We start from the raw sequence: 7978 nt of genomic DNA, 5'->3' as shown, positions 1-7978 counted from the left end.
GTAAGAAATTTGTTCAGTAGCCACTGTTGGCATTTGGCTTCCTCATCCCTACATAGAGTTGCAAGGACCACAAGCTCATTATGTGTTCGTCTGATGGGAATCAAGAAAGGTTTTGTGGGGGAAAAAAAAAAATCACTGACTTTAGAGTCTAGAATAGGTTGACACACTGTTCCAATTTGCCCTGATCAGAATGGTTGCCTGGGATGTGAAGCTTCAGAGCCAAAACTAGGAGTCAATGGCAAGCAAGAGTTTGTCATCCTTGTCTTAAAGCTTGGATGCCAGCACCAGTTCAAATGCTTCTTCTTTAGTTAGTTTCCCATTCCCTTTTTCTATATTGAGTGGGTGGGACTAGATCAGAGACTTTATAATGGATGGTCAGAGCCAAATGCAATCCATGTATCAAGTTTGTTTGGGCTACACCATGATGCAAAAAAAAGCATGAGCTTTTCCATATGTATCTTGATTTTTATTTATTTATTTTGAAGTTTGTCTTGAAAAGCAAGAAGGTGTGGTAACAAGGGGTCCAAATGTGTACCATCTGGACTTGAACATAATCTACTCACAGGGTATGGACAGAATGTGCTTTCTTATTTATTTGCATTATCTGCTCAGCTCCTGTAGGCACTGGAATATATAGCCTCTGGACTAGATAACTGGCTGGCAATCAACCTGCACTAGCCCCATCTCGTTTGGGATAATGGACCTTGAGCAAATTTTAGGAAGAAAATATTGCTTCTCTCTGATTCTTAGTTGCACCCAGGTATTAATGTCATAATAGCCTGTAAAACAAATATGTCCATCTTCTCCTTGGGATCCCCAATGGAGACTTAATAAAGCTTTGAGGATCTCAAAGATCTCCTGTAGCTCTAAGACCCTGTAAACTAAAAGGTGGAAATTGCTTAGTTTTCACCTCTCATTGAAAATACTTGTTGTTTTTATCCTTTTAATCACTGAAATACTTCCTACTTAAAATATGTCAGAAGTGTAAGCCTACCCAGTTTACACTGATTGCAAATCAAGTGTTTCCTCCAATATGCTTTTCTGAATTGGGAAAAATGGGGCTCTTAGAGATCAATATGTGGCATTCTGCGTGTTGTGATCAATTGGTGATTAAGTGAAAACGGTTTAGCTTAATTTGCTTTGAAAAGCTGTGCTTGCACTGATAAAGTGTAGAAGTGTTTCTGAGATGAGATACAAGGAACAGATGTTTAGTATAAAATATTGATAGCACAGAGCAGAGATAAGCTTGGTATTTAATTTGTCTTAATATTTCCATTGCTACAAATTCAACAGCTTTTATCTTACCGGGTAATTACAACTTCCACCCACCCACCCCCCAGCATAAGATAAGATACACTATTTTTTTTTTCAGTTTTCTGTCACATTTAAACTCTTCATGCCCCCTTCTCTCTATGTGCTTTTTTCTTCCCCTAGGTACTGGGGTCTTTATTTACATTTCAATTGCAATCTTCCGTGAAAAGATTAAAGAACTTGTTTGAGGAATTTGCCATTTTCCTTCCTTTAGCTTAGTTTTTAGGATATCTTGTCATGCTATCCCTAACAAGGACATATATGTGTTAGGATGATGTAGGTTGACTGCTGTATGAGGCCACAGAATGCAGAGGAGTTTATTTGGGACTTTATATTCATATGACATTCAGGCCAGAGTGGAAGTGGGCTTCTTTGGTGACTCAGGTGGTAAAGAGTCTGCCTGCAATGGTTGGGAAGATCTCCTGAAGTAGGGAATGACTACCCACTCCAATATTCTGGCCTGAAGAATCCCATAGACAGAACAACTTGGTGTGGGCTACAGTCCATAGGGTCACAAACGGTTTGACTCGACTTAGTGACTAACCCTTTCATTTTCAGGGGCTCTCTACTTCACATGGTCATGTAGATTCTGGCCTCCTTGGCTCATGACTTCCTTCACTGGATGAACAACTGGTGCTTCATTTGTTACTGTTTTTTAGACAGTTGAAAGGAGGTCAGGGCCTGATTGGGTAAGAAGTCCAAGGCAAGCAACTTATCTTTAAGAAAGTACCTGGAAGGTATACTTAAACATTGTGGTCATTTACTATTGAGTTTTTGTAAACATGTTCACATCCAGCTTGAAAGGAGAACAGAGAACCATTTTAGCAGTGAAAAAATATATATATTTTCCAGCGATATGGCAAAGCGGATATCCTGAGAGGTCCTCCTAAAAAAATCAAGATGGGCATCATAAAATAATATCTTAATTGTGTTGTTGGGATTAAGTACATGACAGGAATCGCCAAAGTGAGAGCTTACAATGAACAATGTCAGATTCATGATCTCTGAAGATTTAGCTTAGGGACCAGGGACCCGGCTTGATCACTCAAGAGCTTTTGTGTAGCAGAGTTTTATTAAAGTGAAAAAGGGACAGAGAAAACTTCTGACATAGCCATCAGAAGGGGGATGGAGAGTGCCCCCTCGCTAGTCTAAGCAAGAGAGTTATATACTTTTTAAATTGGTATTACAATAAATCAAAAGAATGTCTCAAGGTTGTAAAGATCTCACTAGACCCACTCCCACAATTTACATTTTAAGATGACAGGATTAGAATAATAGAAAGATTTTACCAGAGCCACTCTCATAATATACATTTTAAGATAACAGGATTAGTCAGAAGGGTTTCAAGAAGAAACTGTCTCCAAGCAGGATACATTGTTGTTCAGTTCAGTTCAGTCTCTCAGTCCTGTACCACTCTTTGTGACCCCATGGACTGCAGCAGCACACCAGGCCTCCCTGTTCATCACCAACTCCCGGAGTTTACTCAAACTAGTGGCCATTGAGTCAGTGATGTCATCCAATCATCTCATCCTCTGTCGTCTCCTTCTCCTTCTGCCTTCAATCTTTCCCAGAATCAGGGTCTTTTCAAATGAGTCAGTTTTTCACATCAGGTGATCAAAGTATTGGAGTTTCAGATTGAATATCAGTCCTTCCAATGAACACCAGGACTGATTTCGTTTAGGATGGAAGGATGAAGCAAGAAAAGGACTAAAACAGATCCAAGTCATCCTTGGTATATGAATCAAACTACATCTGAAGAAAAGCACCATGAATTTAAGCATTCAGATATCTCACAGATGAGAACAAATATGAGCTTCTATTCATGTATCCCCACATGTGACAGAAAAATGAGTGTCATGAAAGTCAGCAGAGAAAAAAAAAATTTAGAACTCCAAGTACTTCATATCTCACAATTATAGGATCAGTCAGTCAGTTCAGTTCAGTCGCTCAATCGTGTCCGACTCTCCGCGACCCCATGAATCACAGCACGCCAGGCCTCCCTGTCCATCACCAACTCTGGGAGTTCACTCAAACTCATGTCCATTGAGTTGGTGATGCCATCCAGTCATCTCATTCTCTGTTCCCTTCTCCTCCCGCCCCCAATCCTTCACAGCATCAGAGTCTTTTCCAGTGAGTCAACTCTTCACATGAGGTGGCCAAAGTATTGCAGTTTCAGCTTCAGCAGCATCAGTCCTTCCAATGAACACCCAGGATTGATCTCCTTTAGAATGGACTGGTTGGATCTCCTTGCAGTATAAGGGACTCTCAAGAGTCTTCTCAAACACCACAGTTCAAAAGCATCAATTCTTTGGCGATCAGCTTTCTTCACAGTCCAACTCTCACATCCATACATGACCACTGGAAAAACCATTGCCTTGACTAGACGCACCTTGGTTGGCAAAGTAATGTCTCTGCTTTTTAATATACTTTCTAGGTTGGTCACAACTTTCCTTCCCAGGAGTAAGCGTCTTTTAATTTCATGGCTGCAATCAACATCTGCAGTGATTTTGAAGCCCAAAAAAATAAAGTCTGACACTGTTTCCACTGTTTTTCCATCTATTTCCCATGAAGTGATGAGACCAGAGGCCATGATCTTTGTTTTCTGAATGTTGAGCTTCAAGCCAACCTTTTCACTCTCCTCTTTCACTTTCATCAAGAGGCTTTTGAGTTCCTCTTCACTTTCTGCCATAAGGGTGGTGTCATCTGCATATCTGAGGTGATTGATATTTCTCCCGGCAATTTGATTCCATCTTGTGCTTCTTCCAGCCCAGCGTTCCTCATGATGTACTCTGCATATAGGTTAAATAAGCAGGGTGACAATATCCAAGCTTGACGTACTCCTTTTCCTATCTGGAACCAGTCTGTTGTTCTGTGTCCAGTTCTAACTGTTGCTTCCTGACCTGCATACAGGTTTCTCAAGAGGCAGGTCAGGTGGTCTGGGATTCCCATTTCTTTCAGAAATTTCCACAATTTATTGTGATGCACACAGTCAAAGGCTTTGGCATAGTCAATGAAGCAGAAATAGATGTTTTTCTGGAACTCTCTTGCTTTCCCCATGATCCAGCAGATGTTGGCAATTTGATCTCTGTTGCCTCTGCCTTTTCTCAACCCACTTGAATATCTGGAAGTTCACAGTTCACATCTTGCTGAAGCCTGGCTTGGAGAATTTTGAGCATGACTTTACTAGCGTGTGAGATGAGTGCAATTGTGCGGTAATTTGAGCATTCTTTGGCATTCCCTTTCTTTGGGATTGGAATGAAGACTGACCTTTTCCAGTCCTGTGGCCACTGCTGAGTTTTCCAAATTTGCTGGCATATTGAGTGCAGCACTTTCACAGCGTCATCTTTCAGGATTTGAAATAGCTCAACTGGAATTCCATCACCTCCACCAGCTTTGTTTGCAGTGATGCTTTCTAAGGCCCACATGACTTCATATTCCAAGATGTCTGGCTCTAGGTGAGTGATCACGCCATTGTGATTTACTTGGTCGTGAAGATCTTTTTTGTACAGTTCTTCTGTGTATTCTTGACACCTCTTCTTAATATCTTCTGCTTCTGTTAGGTCCATACCATTTCTGTCCTTTATTGAGCCCATCTTTGCATGAAATGTTCCCTTGGAATCTCTAATTTTCTTGAAGAGGTCTCTTGTTTTTCCTATTCTGTTGTTTTCCTCTATTTCTTTGCATTGATCACTGAGGAAGGCTTTCTTATCGCTCCTTGCTATTCTTTGGAACTCTGCATTCTAATGGGTATATCTTTCCTTTTCTCTTTTGCTTTTCACTTCTCTTCTTTTCACAGCTATTTGTAAGACATCCTCAGACAGCCATGTTGCTTTTTTGCATTTCTTTTCCATGGGGATGGTCTTGGTCCCTGTCTCCTGTACAATGTCACGAACCCCCGTCCAGAGTTCATCAGGCACTCTATCTATCAGATCTAGTCCCTTAAATCTATTTCTCACTTCGACAGTATAATCATAAGGGATTTGATTTAGGTCATGTCTGAATGCTCTAGTGGCTTTCCCTACTTTCTTCAATTCAAGTCTGAATTTGGCAATAAGGAGCCACAGTCAGCTCCTTGTCTTGTTTTTGCTAACTGTGTAGAGCTTCTCCATCTTTGGTTGCAAAGAATATAATCAATCTGATTTCGGTATTGACCATCTGGTGATGTCCATGTGTAGTCTTCTCTTGTGTTGTTGGAAGAGGGTGTTTGCTATGACCAGTGCGTTCTCTTGGCAAAACTCTATTAGCCTTTGCCCTGCTTCATTCCGTGCTCCAAGGCCAAATTTGCCTGTTACTCCAGATGTTTCTTGACTTCCTACTTTTGCATTCCAGTCCCCTATAATGAAAAGGACATCTTTTTCGGGTGTTTGTTCTAAAAGGTCTTGTAGGTCTTCATAGAACCGTTCAACTTTGGCTTCTTCAGCATTACTGGTTGGGGCATAGGCTTGGATTACTGTAATATTGAATGGTTTGCATAAGATATATAAATATGTAAAATGTCTCTTCAAATCACAAAATGAGGAACCAAAAAAGAGACTATAAAAAGGAGCAAAAAGAGCAGTAAAAGAACAAAAGTGATTTAGAAATGAAGAACACAGGTCTTAAAGTTACAAAAATAACTCAGAAAATACAATGACAAAATAATAGCAGTAGAACAGAATACATGAATGAGGATAGCTTCAGGTTAGAAATCGGAAGTAACTACTCTGAGGGACACTTCATTTCCTGGACCTAAGAGAATGCTCACCTGGACCCAAAATATGGTACATTATCTTATGAAAAGAGTTTTCACCCTTCAGCCCCAGTCACTGGGGCTCAGTCAAGGAGCCAGGCAAATTTCTTAGTAAGGCATTTTCTCCTAAGACAACCCAAGTAGACAACTTTTTGTATCCTTACCCAAGAAGCAGTTTTTGATCTTTAGAATTCTGTCTCCATTTCAGAGGAGAGTATTTGCTTTACATTTGCATATCTAAAAGGCTCACTTAGATGGTTTTCACAGAACAAAGGAGCATTCTGCCTAAAGAAATAAGGTATTGAAGTTTCTGACACTTGAGAGTTAGAAACCACTTGGCTGCTTTTAAATGTCACTTTCCCTTTCCCCACCCTCGAGTTTATATCTATTAAGGTTTAAAAAATTCTAGAAGCAGAAGCCAGCAGGACACTCCACAACCCTTGGTTTGTAACACTGACCACATCAGTTTAGTAATTCCTTGCTCTCAGTGTAAGAATATGCTGTGGCAAGACAGTGAAAACACCAGAAGGGGTGATCAAGAGGCTTTATTGGGCAATCACTCCCAGGCAGAACTCCCAGGCGCGAGCAGGCAGGGGCAGGAGTCTGCGACTTGGGGAAAGGGGGGCGGCACTTTTATACCCCAGTGACTGAGGATGTGGCAGACCCTTCCCACATAGGGTAAGGAATCGGACCCTGGGGCGCTGGTTGGTCTATGTGGCCTCGTGTAGGTTTGTAATTGGCTGGCGTCTTGGCGCCCCTGTGTCCATCAATCTGCCTGGCAGCGGGCCATTGATTGGTGGAGGGCTATCTCCGGGGCCTGCCTTGGGATTCCTCTGGCGGGGGTCTTCTGCCGGTGCTTTCCGGCCTGTACTTCCCGCCCGCGGTCGGCGTGACCTTTCATTCCGGCCTTTTTGATATAGGACAAGGGGCGCCGTCTGTCTTCTGGCTACTTCCTGCTGAATGGGAGCGTTGTGGGGTTGGGGACTGGGCAGGACAAAAGGTCAGCCTATGCGGGACCAAAGGGCGGGTCTACATCTTCCTGGGCGAGTCGAGTGTAGGCTGTTAGTACCATGACCCGTCCGGCGGTGGCCTGCGCCAGTTCTTGGGTTCTGCGAAAAACAAGCCGGAGGAGGCAGGGGCCTATGGTGAGGCCCATAACCAGTAAAACTATAGGGCCTAGGAAGGGCAAGAGGTAGGGGAGTAAGCCGTTGAGCCCGGTCCAGAGGGGACTCTCCTGGAGCTGTCTGCGCCTCTGCTCCAGGTCGTCTTGTAGCTCTTTTGTTTTGGTTCGGACTATTCCGGAGCGGTTGGCATAGAAGCAACATCTCTCCTGCAAGAAAAGGCATATGCCGCCTTCTTTGGTCGTGAGGAGGTCTAGCCCACGTCTGTTTTGGAGAACAACTTCTGCCCGTGAGTCTATCTGTCCCTGGAGTTCTAGCATGGTGTCAGCTACATGTTGGACATCGGATATGATCGTGTAGGGACCCGTCCAGCGAGGTTGGAGGGACCCGGGAGACAGTGTTTTCCTGGTGACAGCGGCTGGAGAGAGCTGTCGTCCTCTCCTGGTTGTGGCAGTACCCGATCTGCATGTTCCCTGAGCAGAGCTCGCAGGCAGGTGAAGAGGGGGAGATATTCAGCCAAGGGGGGTGGTTTTCTGGAGGGCAGGTGTGTTAGCAGGTAGGGTCTGCCATATAGCAGCTCAAAGGGGATCAAACCTGTTTTTGAGTGTGGCGTCGTGCGGATGCGGGTAAGGGCCGCGGGAAGGAGGTCGACCCAGGAGTGCCACACTTCTGAGGCAAGTTTGGTGAGGTGGGTCTTGAGAATCCCGTTGGCCCATTCTACCTTACCAGAGGATTGAGGTCGGTACGGGATGTGGAGATGTCAGGTAATGTTGAGGGCCGCAGCTACCTGCTGGGTTATCTGCGAAACAAAAGCAGG

Source organism: Moschus berezovskii, chromosome 8 (assembly GCF_049115385.1).
Source record: "Moschus berezovskii isolate FMDL1 chromosome 8, NW_MosBer_1.0, whole genome shotgun sequence".
NCBI lineage: Eukaryota > Metazoa > Chordata > Mammalia > Artiodactyla > Moschidae > Moschus > Moschus berezovskii.
This window is presented reverse-complemented; position numbering follows the sequence as displayed.